Source organism: Drosophila obscura, unplaced genomic scaffold (assembly GCF_018151105.1).
Source record: "Drosophila obscura isolate BZ-5 IFL unplaced genomic scaffold, ASM1815110v1 contig_9, whole genome shotgun sequence".
NCBI lineage: Eukaryota > Metazoa > Arthropoda > Insecta > Diptera > Drosophilidae > Drosophila > Drosophila obscura.
The window spans coordinates 2796558-2817795 of NW_024542883.1; the positions used below are offsets into that span (position 1 = coordinate 2796558).

At 37.1% G+C, this 21238-nt stretch overlaps 1 protein-coding gene and 1 long non-coding RNA gene across 9 annotated transcripts in view; both read left to right on the forward strand.

Annotated features, from left to right (window-relative positions):
* The window catches only part of LOC111077395 (tubulin polyglutamylase TTLL4), a 75414-nt gene extending 60137 nt beyond the window's left edge, over positions 1-15277 (forward strand). The window contains exons 11-14 of one of the 7 annotated variants that reach the window (XR_005968490.1): positions 2674-2822; positions 6292-6440; positions 10718-10866; positions 15149-15277. The gene's annotated coding sequence lies outside the window, so the exon portion shown is untranslated. Of the gene's footprint in view, positions 1-2673; positions 2823-2868; positions 3085-6291; positions 6441-6486; positions 6704-10717; positions 10867-10912; positions 11023-15148 lie in introns of those variants that run through there. The other 6 variants (XR_005968486.1, XR_005968491.1, XR_005968487.1 and 3 more) reach the window with 6 other exon arrangements.
* Positions 15278-17733: 2456 nt separating this feature from the next.
* On the forward strand, positions 17734-19832 carry LOC121405297. Of its 2 annotated transcripts, none has more exons than XR_005968509.1 (3): positions 17734-17756; positions 19575-19709; positions 19770-19832. It is a non-coding gene; the product is annotated as an uncharacterized LOC121405297 (long non-coding RNA). The 2 variants fall into 2 exon arrangements; XR_005968510.1 differs by lacking the exon at positions 17734-17756 and adding an exon at positions 19369-19387.
* Positions 19833-21238: the final 1406 nt, after the last annotated feature.

Consider the following 21238-nt stretch of genomic DNA (forward strand, 5'->3'; position numbering starts at 1 on the left):
TATTTTTGTCCGAGAGTATTCCCAAAACATTCTCGATTGGGTTTAAAACGGGACAACATGCAGGCCAAGAGACATTTTCCGGTCCTCAAAGAACTGGAAAAATCCACTTTTCCTCACAGTATGTTTCGCTTAACGGTAATACTGTAATTCTTCACTAAAGAGACAAAATTGAACGTTTCTGCAAATAGCATACGAGCGGTTTTATGCCTTGGTATCAGTATAGGTTTGCGTACCATTTTTCCATATTTAATCCAAACTTAATATTTGCTCAATACTACGGGGGCTGAACTTAAGAGACAGTTTAGCCGTTATATTCCATCAACTACTCGTCGCTGTATTTGAAGCCAAATTCTTTATTTGTTGTTTTGTTTTTAAACATTTTTTGAACAGTATTCTAATTTCCCCAATATTGGATATTTCGCAAATACTTTTGTGCGCAGATTAAGGATAATATTGGCATATTCTCCGACAACTTTACTCCATTCGCCTTTTTCATAAAATTATGACTGTATAACTGACCTTAATTTACGAAAAACTTTAATAAACAGATAATTAGCTCAACTTTCTTGATGCTGTACCAATAATAATTTCCTACTTGGAAAAAACACATTTCACTTAGAAAATTCGGTAAATGTTCGATTTATAAAGAATTTACGTGCAGAAATTATTTAGCGATCGGTCGTTTTGTTTTAAATTAAATTTCAAAGCTTAATTTTTTCCCATACAAAATGTAAACATAATCAGATGTGCTTTTGAAAAAAATGACATTTAAGTCTAAGTTTCGTCAAAAGATGTTTATTTTTATATTATGGAAAGTGGCACGCGTTGTAAAATGTCTGTTTCGCGGGTTTTATCGGTAAATTCAGCCGACATTTCTAAATTTTTGATCGAACTACAGCTTTAGAATAGAATAGTAGAATAGTTTTTCTAAATTTAATAGACAACGAAAACTGAGTTTGGTGGCTACATATTAGTATATGTATATTACTACGAAATTAGGGTTAAATAAAAGGGACGTGCGCTCGATGTCAAGGTTCTTTTTCGACCTATTTTTCTCTGTTATAATATCTTATTAAGCCAAGAGCGAGAGAGAGCTTTATCGCTGCCAAAACATTCGCCTGGCTAACGAGACAAGCCGCCATCGCCTTAAGCAACTCAAACCCTCCTGGTCGGGGGTGCTGGGGGTGCGATGAGCGGTCAGCAGGTTCCCGGGAGTCAGCGCGTCTCCGTCGCTTGGGACTGGGCCTAGCGGGCGCGAGTTGAGCACATACTCGATTCCGACCATCACGGTCTCCAGCTCCTCGGCGGTGAGGAGACGCTTCCGACCGTCCTCAGCAGGAGGTTTTTGTCCGACTTCACTCCGGCATCCCAGAGTCCGCCCATGTGCGGTGGTCGAGGCTGAAGGAAGGGAAACTCGCACCCGATTTTTGCAGCAAACTCGCGGATGGTGTCCGATTTTGCCCCGATCCTCGTCCGACAAAATTTGTCGCGTTGTCGCAGTTCACTCTTGTTGGACATCATCGATGACCAACGAACCTTTGAAAAGCTAAAAAGGAGTAAGTGGTCAGATCGGAGACAATTTATAGATGAACCGCTTTGGACGAAAAACAGACAAATAACAGACAAACAAATTTGGCAATTGGCATTTAAAGCAGCGAATGAACGACCTGACTATCGCCGGCAAACCTCCAGTCCTCCTATCCAAACACTCTGCCTAAAGATGCTCTCAAGTGTTCGTGGGCCGGCATGAAAATTCGTTTGATGCAGTTAGCGAACATACATTGGTCTGCACAAACTGCGAGCGTTTTGTCAACAGCGGAAACTTGGTATTGTATGACATAGGAGCGTTAAGTAGTCGCCCCCCAACTCGCAACAACGAAAAAGAGTACCAAGTCTCCATTTCTTCATTGATAAAGAGATTTAAACTCTGAAGACTGTGGTCTAATATGGTGCTTTTACGAACCCTTTCAATATCTTCTTAATGCTCGTTTTTATGGATCAACTCGACAATATTTTTTAACAGATAAAACATTCCCAGAATGTGAAAGTATGTGTACGGTTTCCATAGCTGATACTTTCTAGCCAAAATCCCGGTATCGTACTCTTATTCCATGTAATAAGAAAAAAAGAAGAATTGTAAGGATGTGCAATGTAATTCGTAAATGTCAATGTCGCAATGTCATTCGTAAAACGTGAAAGGTAATGCGACGCAGGCGGGAATTTTTTTTGTATTATGAACGACGAGGAGGATAAAAGGTGAATTTAGCTGTGAAAACCGCGAAACAGACATTTTACAACCCGAGCATCTTTCGACGAAACTTTGAAATTCTATTAAAAAAGAACCATATCCAACCGCCAAATAATTTCTGCACCTAAATTCAAACTTTGATATGCACGCACATTTAAAATTTTTATACAAATGCTCAACAATTTTTAATAGTTTTAAAAGATAACTATTATATTGTCCCCGTATTTATTTCGACCAGGTATAGTTTAAGGGGTCAAGGATTTTTCGTTTTTTACTGCACACTGCAAAGACTTACACTTCTTAGAAGGGATCAATATTTTGAGCCCCTAGGATAGTTATTTTATTTTTACATACGATTTATATTTAAGTCATCCATACATTTTATTATATGTTCATATTTTGGTTTGTAATTTATTTAAATGTAGGTTTCGAACGATTGTTGTGATGAACTCAATCTCAAGACTTTAATATCTCTACGAGAAGATGAAACTAATGCTTAAGATCACAACCGATTCAAATATTTTTTAAATTCTCATAAAGAACGTCGTAATAAGATGATGGTAAGGATATGAAGGTAAATGCGTAAAAAAATAATATAAATTCCATTTTTTATTTTTAAGGCATATAAAAAACACACCATTAACCCTGGCTTTCCTTTAGAACAAATACCGTTTGGACCGTAATAAATTTAAGCCAATTTTAAAATTTAGTGTTAAGGCTTAAAAAAAGGTAGCCGATGTGTTCGGCCTCTAAGAAATTTATATATTATGTAAGATAAATAGAAAACGCCAAGTAAGAGTGAATTATTAAAATTATATGTTATATTGCTATATTTATTACGACTAACTGTTTTAGTATTTATTATATCTTAGTTATGGGGAAAAAACTGAGGTTAGGTTAAATTAAGTCGCCTGCCAGGTTCACTGGTAACGAAATTGGAGAAGTATTGTGTGTTATTAGTACGGTGATAAGAATAGGACGGCTACGAAGTTTAGGCTGCTGCCTTCATTATCGTTCCGCCTCCCAACCTGAAAAGATAATCCGCTCGGCCCGCTTCTTAGCACAATTAAATAAGCTTTGTGATACCGTTAGATCTACGTAGTCGTTTTCCTTTTTAAAGAATTATGTTTATTTTCTGTCAACTTTTTTAAAGAATTTATGGTCTTGTGTTTTTTTAAAGCTTTTTTTCTTTCATTTGGTTGTTCTGAACTTTGCCATTCTGAAAACCTAAGAAATTCAGCTATACAAACCCAAGCATATTATTGAGGCTTTAAATGCAAAAATTCTGATTTTGTGCGGTATTTTTTGCGAAATTTTGACTTTAAAAACTCAGGAAATTTAATTTTTAATTTAAGGTGAAAATATGTATATTATTTTTGTCCGAGAGTATTCCCAAAACATTCTCGATTGGGTTTAAAACGGGACAACATGCAGGCCAAGAGACATTTTCCGGTCCTCAAAGAACTGGAAAAATCCACTTTTCCTCACAGTATGTTTCGCTTAACGGTAATACTGTAATTCTTCACTAAAGAGACAAAATTGAACGTTTCTGCAAATAGCATACGAGCGGTTTTATGCCTTGGTATCAGTATAGGTTTGCGTACCATTTTTCCATATTTAATCCAAACTTAATATTTGCTCAATACTACGGGGGCTGAACTTAAGAGACAGTTTAGCCGTTATATTCCATCAACTACTCGTCGCTGTATTTGAAGCCAAATTCTTTATTTGTTGTTTTGTTTTTAAACATTTTTTGAACAGTATTCTAATTTCCCCAATATTGGATATTTCGCAAATACTTTTGTGCGCAGATTAAGGATAATATTGGCATATTCTCCGACAACTTTACTCCATTCGCCTTTTTCATAAAATTATGACTGTATAACTGACCTTAATTTACGAAAAACTTTAATAAACAGATAATTAGCTCAACTTTCTTGATGCTGTACCAATAATAATTTCCTACTTGGAAAAAACACATTTCACTTAGAAAATTCGGTAAATGTTCGATTTATAAAGAATTTACGTGCAGAAATTATTTAGCGATCGGTCGTTTTGTTTTAAATTAAATTTCAAAGCTTAATTTTTTCCCATACAAAATGTAAACATAATCAGATGTGCTTTTGAAAAAAATGACATTTAAGTCTAAGTTTCGTCAAAAGATGTTTATTTTTATATTATGGAAAGTGGCACGCGTTGTAAAATGTCTGTTTCGCGGGTTTTATCGGTAAATTCAGCCGACATTTCTAAATTTTTGATCGAACTACAGCTTTAGAATAGAATAGTAGAATAGTTTTTCTAAATTTAATAGACAACGAAAACTGAGTTTGGTGGCTACATATTAGTATATGTATATTACTACGAAATTAGGGTTAAATAAAAGGGACGTGCGCTCGATGTCAAGGTTCTTTTTCGACCTATTTTTCTCTGTTATAATATCTTATTAAGCCAAGAGCGAGAGAGAGCTTTATCGCTGCCAAAACATTCGCCTGGCTAACGAGACAAGCCGCCATCGCCTTAAGCAACTCAAACCCTCCTGGTCGGGGGTGCTGGGGGTGCGATGAGCGGTCAGCAGGTTCCCGGGAGTCAGCGCGTCTCCGTCGCTTGGGACTGGGCCTAGCGGGCGCGAGTTGAGCACATACTCGATTCCGACCATCACGGTCTCCAGCTCCTCGGCGGTGAGGAGACGCTTCCGACCGTCCTCAGCAGGAGGTTTTTGTCCGACTTCACTCCGGCATCCCAGAGTCCGCCCATGTGCGGTGGTCGAGGCTGAAGGAAGGGAAACTCGCACCCGATTTTTGCAGCAAACTCGCGGATGGTGTCCGATTTTGCCCCGATCCTCGTCCGACAAAATTTGTCGCGTTGTCGCAGTTCACTCTTGTTGGACATCATCGATGACCAACGAACCTTTGAAAAGCTAAAAAGGAGTAAGTGGTCAGATCGGAGACAATTTATAGATGAACCGCTTTGGACGAAAAACAGACAAATAACAGACAAACAAATTTGGCAATTGGCATTTAAAGCAGCGAATGAACGACCTGACTATCGCCGGCAAACCTCCAGTCCTCCTATCCAAACACTCTGCCTAAAGATGCTCTCAAGTGTTCGTGGGCCGGCATGAAAATTCGTTTGATGCAGTTAGCGAACATACATTGGTCTGCACAAACTGCGAGCGTTTTGTCAACAGCGGAAACTTGGTATTGTATGACATAGGAGCGTTAAGTAGTCGCCCCCAACTCGCAACAACGAAAAAGAGTACCAAGTCTCCATTTCTTCATTGATAAAGAGATTTAAACTCTGAAGACTGTGGTCTAATATGGTGCTTTTACGAACCCTTTCAATATCTTCTTAATGCTCGTTTTTATGGATCAACTCGACAATATTTTTTAACAGATAAAACATTCCCAGAATGTGAAAGTATGTGTACGGTTTCCATAGCTGATACTTTCTAGCCAAAATCCCGGTATCGTACTCTTATTCCATGTAATAAGAAAAAAAGAAGAATTGTAAGGATGTGCAATGTAATTCGTAAATGTCAATGTCGCAATGTCATTCGTAAAACGTGAAAGGTAATGCGACGCAGGCGGGAATTTTTTTTGTATTATGAACGACGAGGAGGATAAAAGGTGAATTTAGCTGTGAAAACCGCGAAACAGACATTTTACAACCCGAGCATCTTTCGACGAAACTTTGAAATTCTATTAAAAAAGAACCATATCCAACCGCCAAATAATTTCTGCACCTAAATTCAAACTTTGATATGCACGCACATTTAAAATTTTTATACAAATGCTCAACAATTTTTAATAGTTTTAAAAGATAACTATTATATTGTCCCCGTATTTATTTCGACCAGGTATAGTTTAAGGGGTCAAGGATTTTTCGTTTTTTACTGCACACTGCAAAGACTTACACTTCTTAGAAGGGATCAATATTTTGAGCCCCTAGGATAGTTATTTTATTTTTACATACGATTTATATTTAAGTCATCCATACATTTTATTATATGTTCATATTTTGGTTTGTAATTTATTTAAATGTAGGTTTCGAACGATTGTTGTGATGAACTCAATCTCAAGACTTTAATATCTCTACGAGAAGATGAAACTAATGCTTAAGATCACAACCGATTCAAATATTTTTTAAATTCTCATAAAGAACGTCGTAATAAGATGATGGTAAGGATATGAAGGTAAATGCGTAAAAAAATAATATAAATTCCATTTTTTATTTTTAAGGCATATAAAAAACACACCATTAACCCTGGCTTTCCTTTAGAACAAATACCGTTTGGACCGTAATAAATTTAAGCCAATTTTAAAATTTAGTGTTAAGGCTTAAAAAAAGGTAGCCGATGTGTTCGGCCTCTAAGAAATTTATATATTATGTAAGATAAATAGAAAACGCCAAGTAAGAGTGAATTATTAAAATTATATGTTATATTGCTATATTTATTACGACTAACTGTTTTAGTATTTATTATATCTTAGTTATGGGGAAAAAACTGAGGTTAGGTTAAATTAAGTTGCCTGCCAGGTTCACTGGTAACGAAATTGGAGAAGTATTGTGTGTTATTAGTACGGAATAGGACGGCTACGAAGTTTAGGCTGCTGCCTTCATTATCGTTCCGCCTCCCCAACCTGAAAAGATAATCCGCTCGGCCCGCTTCTTAGCACAATTAAATAAGCTCCGTTGTGATACCGTTAGATCTACGTAGTCGTTTTCCTTTTTAAAGAATTATGTTTATTTTCTGTCAACTTTTTTTAAGAATTTATGGTCTTGTGTTTTTATACCCGTACTCAAAAAAGAGTTAAGGGGTATATTAGATTTGTTGTAAAAGTGGATGTGTGCAACGCAGAGAAGGAAACGTTTCCGACCCCATAAAGTATATATATTCTTGATCAGCATCAATAGCCGAGTCGATATAGCCATGCTCGTCTGTCCGTCCGTCTGTCCGTCTTGATGAGCGCCTAGATCTGAGAGACTATAAGAGCTAGAGAAACCAAATTTGGTTTCCAGACTCATGTGATATCACACTGCTACAAGTGTATTTCAAAATTTTTCCCGCCCCCTTCCGCCACCACAAAGGACGAAAATCTGTGGCAGGCACATTTTTAAAGATACGATAAAACTAAAAACGCAGTATCGTAGAGAATGCCCATATCTACCAGATTGCCGACTCTGAACTAGATCGGATCATAATTATAGCCAAAATGATGAAATTTTCTGTTGGTTCCCTCTCCTTCTCCAGCGCTGCTGACGCTACTGATTCTCTTTCTCGCTCGCACACTCTGCCGCGTTCAGTGCGCGAGCAACCCCTAGCGGAGGAGATGAGAATCTAAATGGTACATGTACAATCTACATGTTAGATGTAGAATATACATTGTAGATGTAGCTGTAGATAACAGATGTAGCAAAAAAATGTAAAATGTAAAATTTTTTTTTTTTTTTCAATTCTAAAAAATCATAAGCTCAAAAATGTACATATATACTGACTAAGTACGGGTATAAGTAGAGTCGCGTCCCCAGAAGCGACTCACACGTTCCTTCTCGTTTTAAAGCTTTTTTCTTTCATTTGGTTGTTCTGAACTTTGCCATTCTGAAAACCTAAGAAATTCAGCTATACAAACCCAAGCACTTTGTGATCCCAGCTTGCCGTTTGGGAAATATTAAGGCTTCAAATGCAAAAATTCTGATTTTGTGCGGTATTTTTTACGAAATTTTGACTATAAAAACTCAGGAAATTTAATTTTTAATTTAAGGTGAAAATATTTATATTATTTTTGTCCGAGAGTATTCCCAAAACATTCTCGATTGGGTTTAAAACGGGACAACATGCAGGCCAAGATACATTTTTCGTTCCTCAAAGAACTGCTTTGTCGCTTTGGATACGTGAATTGAAAAATCCACTTTTCCTCCCATTTTTTTCGCTTAACGGTAATACTGTAATTCATCACTGAAGAGACAAAATTGAACGTTTCTGCAAATAGCATACGAGCGGTTTTATGCCTTGGTAGCAGCATAGGTACCATTTTTCCATATTTAATCCAAACTTAATATTTGCTCAATACTACGGGGGCTGAACTTAAGAGACAGTTTAGCCGTTATATTCCATCAACTACTAGTCGCTGTATTTGAAGCCAAATTCTTTATTTGTTGTTTTGTTTTTAAACATTTTTTGAACAGTATTCTAATTTCCCCAATATTGGATATTTCGCAAATACTTTTGTGCGCAGATTAAGGATAATATTGGCATATTCTCCGACAACTTTACTCCATTCGCCTTTTTCATAAAATTATGACTGTATAACTGACCTTAATTTACGAAAAACTTTAATAAACAGATAATTAGCTCAACTTTCTTGATGCTGTACCAATAATAATTTCCTACTTGGAAAAAACACATTTCACTTATAAAATTCGGTAAATGTTCGATTTATAAAGAATTTACGTGCAGAAATTATTTAGCGATCGGTCGTTTTGTTTTAAATTAAATTTCAAAGCTTAATTTTTTCCCATACAAAATGTAAACATAATCAGATGTGCTTTTGAAAAAAATGACATTTAAGTCTAAGTTTCGTCAAAAGATGTTTATTTTTATATTATGGAAAGTGGCACGCGTTGTAAAATGTCTGTTTCGCGGGTTTTATCGGTAAATTCAGCCGACATTTCTAAATTTTTGATCGAACTACAGCTTTAGAATAGAATAGTAGAATAGTTTTTCTAAATTTAATAGACAACGAAAACTGAGTTTGGTGGCTACATATTAGTATATGTATATTACTACGAAATTAGGGTTAAATAAAAGGGACGTGCGCTCGATGTCAAGGTTCTTTTTCGACCTATTTTTCTCTGTTATAATATCTTATTAAGCCAAGAGCGAGAGAGAGCTTTATCGCTGCCAAAACATTCGCCTGGCTAACGAGACAAGCCGCCATCGCCTTAAGCAACTCAAACCCTCCTGGTCGGGGGTGCTGGGGGTGCGATGAGCGGTCAGCAGGTTCCCGGGAGTCAGCGCGTCTCCGTCGCTTGGGACTGGGCCTAGCGGGCGCGAGTTGAGCACATACTCGATTCCGACCATCACGGTCTCCAGCTCCTCGGCGGTGAGGAGACGCTTCCGACCGTCCTCAGCAGGAGGTTTTTGTCCGACTTCACTCCGGCATCCCAGAGTCCGCCCATGTGCGGTGGTCGAGGCTGAAGGAAGGGAAACTCGCACCCGATTTTTGCAGCAAACTCGCGGATGGTGTCCGATTTTGCCCCGATCCTCGTCCGACAAAATTTGTCGCGTTGTCGCAGTTCACTCTTGTTGGACATCATCGATGACCAACGAACCTTTGAAAAGCTAAAAAGGAGTAAGTGGTCAGATCGGAGACAATTTATAGATGAACCGCTTTGGACGAAAAACAGACAAATAACAGACAAACAAATTTGGCAATTGGCATTTAAAGCAGCGAATGAACGACCTGACTATCGCCGGCAAACCTCCAGTCCTCCTATCCAAACACTCTGCCTAAAGATGCTCTCAAGTGTTCGTGGGCCGGCATGAAAATTCGTTTGATGCAGTTAGCGAACATACATTGGTCTGCACAAACTGCGAGCGTTTTGTCAACAGCGGAAACTTGGTATTGTATGACATAGGAGCGTTAAGTAGTCGCCCCCCAACTCGCAACAACGAAAAAGAGTACCAAGTCTCCATTTCTTCATTGATAAAGAGATTTAAACTCTGAAGACTGTGGTCTAATATGGTGCTTTTACGAACCCTTTCAATATCTTCTTAATGCTCGTTTTTATGGATCAACTCGACAATATTTTTTAACAGATAAAACATTCCCAGAATGTGAAAGTATGTGTACGGTTTCCATAGCTGATACTTTCTAGCCAAAATCCCGGTATCGTACTCTTATTCCATGTAATAAGAAAAAAAGAAGAATTGTAAGGATGTGCAATGTAATTCGTAAATGTCAATGTCGCAATGTCATTCGTAAAACGTGAAAGGTAATGTGACGCAGGCGGGAATTTTTTTTGTATTATGAACGACGAGGAGGATAAAAGGTGAATTTAGCTGTGAAAACCGCGAAACAGACATTTTACAACCCGAGCATCTTTCGACGAAACTTTGAAATTCTATTAAAAAAGAACCATATCCAACCGCCAAATAATTTCTGCACCTAAATTCAAACTTTGATATGCACGCACATTTAAAATTTTTATACAAATGCTCAACAATTTTTAATAGTTTTAAAAGATAACTATTATATTGTCCCCGTATTTATTTCGACCAGGTATAGTTTAAGGGGTCAAGGATTTTTCGTTTTTTACTGCACACTGCAAAGACTTACACTTCTTAGAAGGGATCAATATTTTGAGCCCCTAGGATAGTTATTTTATTTTTACATACGATTTATATTTAAGTCATCCATACATTTTATTATATGTTCATATTTTGGTTTGTAATTTATTTAAATGTAGGTTTCGAACGATTGTTGTGATGAACTCAATCTCAAGACTTTAATATCTCTACGAGAAGATGAAACTAATGCTTAAGATCACAACCGATTCAAATATTTTTTAAATTCTCATAAAGAACGTCGTAATAAGATGATGGTAAGGATATGAAGGTAAATGCGTAAAAAAATAATATAAATTCCATTTTTTATTTTTAAGGCATATAAAAAACACACCATTAACCCTGGCTTTCCTTTAGAACAAATACCGTTTGGACCGTAATAAATTTAAGCCAATTTTAAAATTTAGTGTTAATGCTTAAAAAAAGGTAGCCGATGTGTTCGGCCTCTAAGAAATTTATATATTATGTAAGATAAATAGAAAACGCCAAGTAAGAGTGAATTATTAAAATTATATGTTATATTGCTATATTTATTACGACTAACTGTTTTAGTATTTATTATATCTTAGTTATGGGGAAAAAACTGAGGTTAGGTTAAATTAAGTTGCCTGCCAGGTTCACTGGTAACGAAATTGGAGAAGTATTGTGTGTTATTAGTACGGAATAGGACGGCTACGAAGTTTAGGCTGCTGCCTTCATTATCGTTCCGCCTCCCCAACCTGAAAAGATAATCCGCTCGGCCCGCTTCTTAGCACAATTAAATAAGCTCCGTTGTGATACCGTTAGATCTACGTAGTCGTTTTCCTTTTTAAAGAATTATGTTTATTTTCTGTCAACTTTTTTTAAGAATTTATGGTCTTGTGTTTTTATACCCGTACTCAAAAAAGAGTTAAGGGGTATATTAGATTTGTTGTAAAAGTGGATGTGTGCAACGCAGAGAAGGAAACGTTTCCGACCCCATAAAGTATATATATTCTTGATCAGCATCAATAGCCGAGTCGATATAGCCATGCTCGTCTGTCCGTCCGTCTGTCCGTCCGTCCGTCTTGATGAGCGCCTAGATCTGAGAGACTATAAGACCTAGAGAAACCAAATTTGGTTTCCAGACTCATGTGATATCACACTGCTACAAGTGTATTTCAAAATTTTGCCCCGCCCCCTTCCGCCACCACAAAGGACGAAAATCTGTGGCAGGCACATTTTTAAAGATACGATAAAACTAAAAACGCAGTATCGTAGAGAATGCCCATATCTACCAGATTGCCGACTCTGAACTAGATCGGATCATAATTATAGCCAAAATGATGAAATTTTCTGTTGGTTCCCTCTCCTCTCCAGCGCTGCTGACGCTACTGATTCTCTTTCTCGCTCGCACACTCTGCCGCGTTCAGTGCGCGAGCAACCCCCTAGCGGAGGAGATGAGAATCTAAATGGTACATGTACAATCTACATGCTAGATGTAGAATATACATTGTAGATGTAGCTGTAGATAACAGATGTAGCAAAAAAATGTAAAATGTAAAATTTTTTTTTTTTTCAATTCTAAAAAATCATAAGCTCAAAAATGTACATATATACTGACTAAGTACGGGTAGTAGAGTCGCGTCCCCAGAAGCGACTCACACGTTCCTTCTCGTTTTAAAGCTTTTTTCTTTCATTTGGTTGTTCTGAACTTTGCCATTCTGAAAACCTAAGAAATTCAGCTATACAAACCCAAGCACTTTGTGATCCCAGCTTGCCGTTTGGGAAATATTAAGGCTTCAAATGCAAAAATTCTGATTTTGTGCGGTATTTTTTACGAAATTTTGACTATAAAAACTCAGGAAATTTAATTTTTAATTTAAGGTGAAAATATTTATATTATTTTTGTCCGAGAGTATTCCCAAAACATTCTCGATTGGGTTTAAAACGAGACAACATGCAGGCCAAGATACATTTTTCGTTCCTCAAAGAACTGCTTTGTCGCTTTGGATACGTGAATTGAAAAATCCACTTTTCCTCCCATTTTTTTTCGCTTAACGGTAATACTGTAATTCATCACTGAAGAGACAAAATTGAACGTTTCTGCAAATAGCATACGAGCGGTTTTATGCCTTGGTAGCAGCATAGGTACCATTTTTCCATATTTAATCCAAACTTAATATTTGCTCAATACTACGGGGGCTGAACTTAAGAGACAGTTTAGCCGTTATATTCCATCAACTACTAGTCGCTGTATTTGAAGCCAAATTCTTTATTTGTTGTTTTGTTTTTAAACATTTTTTGAACAGTATTCTAATTTCCCCAATATTGGATATTTCGCAAATACTTTTGTGCGCAGATTAAGGATAATATTGGCATATTCTCCGACAACTTTACTCCATTCGCCTTTTTCATAAAATTATGACTGTATAACTGACCTTAATTTACGAAAAACTTTAATAAACAGATAATTAGCTCAACTTTCTTGATGCTGTACCAATAATAATTTCCTACTTGGAAAAAACACATTTCACTTATAAAATTCGGTAAATGTTCGATTTATAAAGAATTTACGTGCAGAAATTATTTAGCGATCGGTCGTTTTGTTTTAAATTAAATTTCAAAGCTTAATTTTTTCCCATACAAAATGTAAACATAATCAGATGTGCTTTTGAAAAAAATGACATTTAAGTCTAAGTTTCGTCAAAAGATGTTTATTTTTATATTATGGAAAGTGGCACGCGTTGTAAAATGTCTGTTTCGCGGGTTTTATCGGTAAATTCAGCCGACATTTCTAAATTTTTGATCGAACTACAGCTTTAGAATAGAATAGTAGAATAGTTTTTCTAAATTTAATAGACAACGAAAACTGAGTTTGGTGGCTACATATTAGTATATGTATATTACTACGAAATTAGGGTTAAATAAAAGGGACGTGCGCTCGATGTCAAGGTTCTTTTTCGACCTATTTTTCTCTGTTATAATATCTTATTAAGCCAAGAGCGAGAGAGAGCTTTATCGCTGCCAAAACATTCGCCTGGCTAACGAGACAAGCCGCCATCGCCTTAAGCAACTCAAACCCTCCTCGTCGGGGGTGCTGGGGGTGCGATGAGCGGTCAGCAGGTTCCCGGGAGTCAGCGCGTCTCCGTCGCTTGGGACTGGGCCTAGCGGGCGCGAGTTGAGCACATACTCGATTCCGACCATCACGGTCTCCAGCTCCTCGGCGGTGAGGAGACGCTTCCGACCGACCTCAGTAGGAGGTTTTTGTCCGACTTCACTCCGGCATCCCAGAGTCCGCCCATGTGCGGTGGTCGAGGCTGAAGGAAGGGAAACTCGCACCCGATTTTTGCAGCAAACTCGCGGATGGTGTCCGATTTTGCCCCGATCCTCGTCCGACAAAATTTGTCGCGTTGTCGCAGTTCACTCTTGTTGGACATCATCGATGACCAACGAACCTTTGAAAAGCTAAAAAGGAGTAAGTGGTCAGATCGGAGACAATTTATAGATGAACCGCTTTGGACGAAAAACAGACAAATAACAGACAAACAAATTTGGCAATTGGCATTTAAAGCAGCGAATGAACGACCTGACTATCGCCGGCAAACCTCCAGTCCTCCTATCCAAACACTCTGCCTAAAGATGCTCTCAAGTGCTCGTGGGCCGGCATGAAAATTCGTTTGATGCAGTTAGCGAACATACATTGGTCTGCACAAACTGCGAGCGTTTTGTCAACAGCGGAAACTTGGTATTGTATGACATAGGAGCGTTAAGTAGTCGCCCCCCAACTCGCAACAACGAAAAAGAGTACCAAGTCTCCATTTCTTCATTGATAAAGAGATTTAAACTCTGAAGACTGTGGTCTAATATGGTGCTTTTACGAACCCTTTCAATATCTTCTTAATGCTCGTTTTTATGGATCAACTCGACAATATTTTTTAACAGATAAAACATTCCCAGAATGTGAAAGTATGTGTACGGTTTCCATAGCTGATACTTTCTAGCCAAAATCCCGGTATCGTACTCTTATTCCATGTAATAAGAAAAAAAGAAGAATTGTAAGGATGTGCAATGTAATTCGTAAATGTCAATGTCGCAATGTCATTCGTAAAACGTGAAAGGTAATGTGACGCAGGCGGGAATTTTTTTTGTATTATGAACGACGAGGAGGATAAAAGGTGAATTTAGCTGTGAAAACCGCGAAACAGACATTTTACAACCCGAGCATCTTTCGACGAAACTTTGAAATTCTATTAAAAAAGAACCATATCCAACCGCCAAATAATTTCTGCACCTAAATTCAAACTTTGATATGCACGCACATTTAAAATTTTTATACAAATGCTCAAAAATTTTTAATAGTTTTAAAAGATAACTATTATATTGTCCCCGTATTTATTTCGACCAGGTATAGTTTAAGGGGTCAAGGATTTTTCGTTTTTTACTGCACACTGCAAAGACTTACACTTCTTAGAAGGGATCAATATTTTGAGCCCCTAGGATAGTTATTTTATTTTTACATACGATTTATATTTAAGTCATCCATACATTTTATTATATGTTCATATTTTGGTTTGTAATTTATTTAAATGTAGGTTTCGAACGATTGTTGTGATGAACTCAATCTCAAGACTTTAATATCTCTACGAGAAGATGAAACTAATGCTTAAGATCACAACCGATTCAAATATTTTTTAAATTCTCATAAAGAACGTCGTAATAAGATGATGTTAAGGATATGAAGGTAAATGCGTAAAAAAATAATATAAATTCCATTTTTTATTTTTAAGGCATATAAAAAACACACCATTAACCCTGGCTTTCCTTTAGAACAAATACCGTTTGGACCGTAATAAATTTAAGCCAATTTTAAAATTTAGTGTTAAGGCTTAAAAAAAGGTAGCCGATGTGTTCGGCCTCTAAGAAATTTATATATTATGTAAGATAAATAGAAAACGCCAAGTAAGAGTGAATTATTAAAATTATATGTTATATTGCTATATTTATTACGACTAACTGTTTTAGTATTTATTATATCTTAGTTATGGGGAAAAAACTGAGGTTAGGTTAAATTAAGTTGCCTGCCAGGTTCACTGGTAACGAAATTGGAGAAGTATTGTGTGTTATTAGTACGGAATAGGACGGCTACGAAGTTTAGGCTGCTGCCTTCATTATCGTTCCGCCTCCCCAACCTGAAAAGATAATCCGCTCGGCCCGCTTCTTAGCACAATTAAATAAGCTCCGTTGTGATACCGTTAGATCTACGTAGTCGTTTTCCTTTTTAAAGAATTATGTTTATTTTCTGTCAACTTTTTTTAAGAATTTATGGTCTTGTGTTTTTATACCCGTACTCAAAAAAGAGTTAAGGGGTATATTAGATTTGTTGTAAAAGTGGATGTGTGCAACGCAGAGAAGGAAACGTTTCCGACCCCATAAAGTATATATATTCTTGATCAGCATCAATAGCCGAGTCGATATAGCCATGCTCGTCTGTCCGTCCGTCTGTCCGTCTTGATGAGCGCCTAGATCTGAGAGACTATAAGAGCTAGAGAAACCAAATTTGGTTTCCAGACTCATGTGATATCACACTGCTACAAGTGTATTCAAAATTTTTCCCGCCCCCTTCCGCCACCACAAAGGACGAAAATCTGTGGCAGGCACATTTTTAAAGATACGATAAAACTAAAAACGCAGTATCGTAGAGAATGCCCATATCTACCAGATTGCCGACTCTGAACTAGATCGGATCATAATTATAGCCAAAATGATGAAATTTTCTGTTGGTTCCCTCTCCTTCTCCAGCGCTGCTGACGCTACTGATTCTCTTTCTCGCTCGCACACTCTGCCGCGTTCAGTGCGCGAGCAACCCCTAGCGGAGGAGATGAGAATCTAAATGGTACATGTACAATCTACATGCTAGATGTAGAATATACATTGTAGATGTAGCTGTAGATAACAGATGTAGCAAAAAAATGTAAAATGTAAAATTTTTTTTTTTTTTCAATTCTAAAAAATCATAAGCTCAAAAATGTACATATATACTGACTAAGTACGGGTATAAGGTAGAGTCGCGTCCCCAGAAGCGACTCACACGTTCCTTCTCGTTTTAAAGCTTTTTTCTTTCATTTGGTTGTTCTGAACTTTGCCATTCTGAAAACCTAAGAAATTCAGCTATACAAACCCAAGCACTTTGTGATCCCAGCTTGCCGTTTGGGAAATATTAAGGCTTCAAATGCAAAAATTCTGATTTTGTGCGGTATTTTTTACGAAATTTTGACTTTAAAAACTCAGGAAATTTAATTTTTAATTTAAGGTGAAAATATTTATATTATTTTTGTCGAGAGTATTCCCAAAACATTCTCGATTGGGTTTAAAACGAGACAACATGCAGGCCAAGATACATTTTTCGTTCCTCAAAGAACTGCTTTGTCGCTTTGGATACGTGAATTGAAAAATCCACTTTTCCTCCCATTTTTTTTCGCTTAACGGTAATACTGTAATTCATCACTGAAGAGACAAAATTGAACGTTTCTGCAAATAGCATACGAGCGGTTTTATGCCTTGGTAGCAGCATAGGTACCATTTTTCCATATTTAATCCAAACTTAATATTTGCTCAATACTACGGGGGCTGAACTTAAGAGACAGTTTAGCCGTTATATTCCATCAACTACTAGTCGCTGTATTTGAAGCCAAATTCTTTATTTGTTGTTTTGTTTTTAAACATTTTTTGAACAGTATTCTAATTTCCCCAATATTGGATATTTCGCAAATACTTTTGTGCGCAGATTAAGGATAATATTGGCATATTCTCCGACAACTTTACTCCATTCGCCTTTTTCATAAAATTATGACTGTATAACTGACCTTAATTTACGAAAAACTTTAATAAACAGATAATTAGCTCAACTTTCTTGATGCTGTACCAATAATAATTTCCTACTTGGAAAAAACACATTTCACTTATAAAATTCGGTAAATGTTCGATTTATAAAGAATTTACGTGCAGAAATTATTTAGCGATCGGTCGTTTTGTTTTAAATTAAATTTCAAAGCTTAATTTTTTCCCATACAAAATGTAAACATAATCAGATGTGCTTTTGAAAAAAATGACATTTAAGTCTAAGTTTCGTCAAAAGATGTTTATTTTTATATTATGGAAAGTGGCACGCGTTGTAAAATGTCTGTTTCGCGGGTTTTATCGGTAAATTCAGCCGACATTTCTAAATTTTTGATCGAACTACAGCTTTAGAATAGAATAGTAGAATAGTTTTTCTAAATTTAATAGACAACGAAAACTGAGTTTGGTGGCTACATATTAGTATATGTATATTACTACGAAATTAGGGTTAAATAAAAGGGACGTGCGCTCGATGTCAAGGTTCTTTTTCGACCTATTTTTCTCTGTTATAATATCTTATTAAGCCAAGAGCGAGAGAGAGCTTTATCGCTGCCAAAACATTCGCCTGGCTAACGAGACAAGCCGCCATCGCCTTAAGCAACTCAAACCCTCCTCGTCGGGGGTGCTGGGGGTGCGATGAGCGGTCAGCAGGTTCCCGGGAGTCAGCGCGTCTCCGTCGCTTGGGACTGGGCCTAGCGGGCGCGAGTTGAGCACATACTCGATTCCGACCATCACGGTCTCCAGCTCCTCGGCGGTGAGGAGACGCTTCCGACCGACCTCAGTAGGAGGTTTTTGTCCGACTTCACTCCGGCATCCCAGAGTCCGCCCATGTGCGGTGGTCGAGGCTGAAGGAAGGGAAACTCGCACCCGATTTTTGCAGCAAACTCGCGGATGGTGTCCGATTTTGCCCCGATCCTCGTCCGACAAAATTTGTCGCGTTGTCGCAGTTCACTCTTGTTGGACATCATCGATGACCAACGAACCTTTGAAAAGCTAAAAAGGAGTAAGTGGTCAGATCGGAGACAATTTATAGATGAACCGCTTTGGACGAAAAACAGACAAATAACAGACAAACAAATTTGGCAATTGGCATTTAAAGCAGCGAATGAACGACCTGACTATCGCCGGCAAACCTCCAGTCCTCCTATCCAAACACTCTGCCTAAAGATGCTCTCAAGTGCTCGTGGGCCGGCATGAAAATTCGTTTGATGCAGTTAGCGAACATACATTGGTCTGCACAAACTGCGAGCGTTTTGTCAACAGCGGAAACTTGGTATTGTATGACATAGGAGCGTTAAGTAGTCGCCCCCCAACTCGCAACAACGAAAAAGAGTACCAAGTCTCCATTTCTTCATTGATAAAGAGATTTAAACTCTGAAGACTGTGGTCTAATATGGTGCTTTTACGAACCCTTTCAATATCTTCTTAATGCTCGTTTTTATGGATCAACTCGACAATATTTTTTAACAGATAAAACATTCCCAGAATGTGAAAGTATGTGTACGGTTTCCATAGCTGATACTTTCTAGCCAAAATCCCGGTATCGTACTCTTATTCCATGTAATAAGAAAAAAAAGAAGAATTGTAAGGATGTGCAATGTAATTCGTAAATGTCAATGTCGCAATGTCATTCGTAAAACGTGAAAGGTAATGTGACGCAGGCGGGAATTTTTTTTGTATTATGAACGACGAGGAGGATAAAAGGTGAATTTAGCTGTGAAAACCGCGAAACAGACATTTTACAACCCGAGCATCTTTCGACGAAACTTTGAAATTCTATTAAAAAAGAACCATATCCAACCGCCAAATAATTTCTGCACCTAAATTCAAACTTTGATATGCACGCACATTTAAAATTTTTATACAAATGCTCAACAATTTTTAATAGTTTTAAAAGATAACTATTATATTGTCCCCGTATTTATTTCGACCAGGTATAGTTTAAGGGGTCAAGGATTTTTCGTTTTTTACTGCACACTGCAAAGACTTACACTTCTTAGAAGGGATCAATATTTTGAGCCCCTAGGATAGTTATTTTATTTTTACATACGATTTATATTTAAGTCATCCATACATTTTATTATATGTTCATATTTTGGTTTGTAATTTATTTAAATGTAGGTTTCGAACGATTGTTGTGATGAACTCAATCTCAAGACTTTAATATCTCTACGAGAAGATGAAACTAATGCTTAAGATCACAACCGATTCAAATATTTTTTAAATTCTCATAAAGAACGTCGTAATAAGATGATGGTAAGGATATGAAGGTAAATGCGTAAAAAAATAATATAAATTCCATTTTTTATTTTTAAGGCATATAAAAAACACACCATTAACCCTGGCTTTCCTTTAGAACAAATACCGTTTGGACCGTAAATTAAAGCCAATTTTAAAATTTAGTGTTAAGGCTTAAAAAAAGGTAGCCGATGTGTTCGGCCTCTAAGAAATTTATATATTATGTAAGATAAATAGAAAACGCCAAGTAAGAGTGAATTATTAAAATTATATGTTATATTGCTATATTTATTACGACTAACTGTTTTAGTATTTATTATATCTTAGTTATGGGGAAAAAACTGAGGTTAGGTTAAATTAAGTCGCCTGCCAGGTTCACTGGTAACGAAATTGGAGAAGTATTGTGTGTTATTAGTACGGAATAGGACGGCTACGAAGTTTAGGCTGCTGCCTTCATTATCGTTCCGCCTCCCCAACCTGAAAAGATAATCCGCTCGGCCCGCTTCTTAGCACAATTAAATAAGCTCCGTTGTGATACCGTTAGATCTACGTAGTCGTTTTCCTTTTTAAAGAATTATGTTTATTTTCTGTCAACTTTTTTTAAGAATTTATGGTCTTGTGTTTTTATACCCGTACTCAAAAAAGAGTTAAGGGGTATATTAGATTTGTTGTAAAAGTGGATGTGTGCAACGCAGAGAAGGAAACGTTTCCGACCCCATAAAGTATATATATTCTTGATCAGCATCAATAGCCGAGTCGATATAGCCATGCTCGTCTGTCCGTCCGTCTGTCCGTCTTGATGAGCGCCTAGATCTGAGAGACTATAAGAGCTAGAGAAACCAAATTTGGTTTCCAGACTCATGTGATATCACACTGCTACAAGTGTATTTCAAAATTTTGCCCCGCCCCCTTCCGCCACCACAAAGGACGAAAATCTGTGGCAGGCACATTTTTAAAGATACGATAAAACTAAAAACGCAGTATCGTAGAGAATGCCCATATCTACCAGATTGCCGACTCTGAACTAGATCGGATCATAATTATAGCCAAAATGATGAAATTTTCTGTTGGTTCCCTCTCCTTCTCCAGCGCTGCTGACGCTACTGATTCTCTTTTTCGCTCGCACACTCTGCCGCGTTCAGTGCGCGAGCAACCCCTAGCGGAGGAGATGAGAATCTAAATGGTACATGTACAATCTACATGTTAGATGTAGAATATACATTGTAGATGTAGCTGTAGATAACAGATGAAGCAAAAAAATGTAAAATGTAAAATTTTTTTTTTTTATTTTTCAATTCTAAAAAATCATAAGCTCAAAAATGTACATATATACTGACTAAGTACGACTCACACGTTCCTTCTCGTTTTAAAGCTTTTTTCTTTCAGTTGGTTGTAAATATTTATATTATTTTTGTCCGAGAGTATTCCCAAAACATTCTCGATTGGGTTTAAAACGGGACAACATGCAGGCCAAGATACATTTTTCGTTCCTCAAAGAACTGCTTTGTCGCTTTGGATACGTGGATTGAAAAATCCACTTTTCCTCC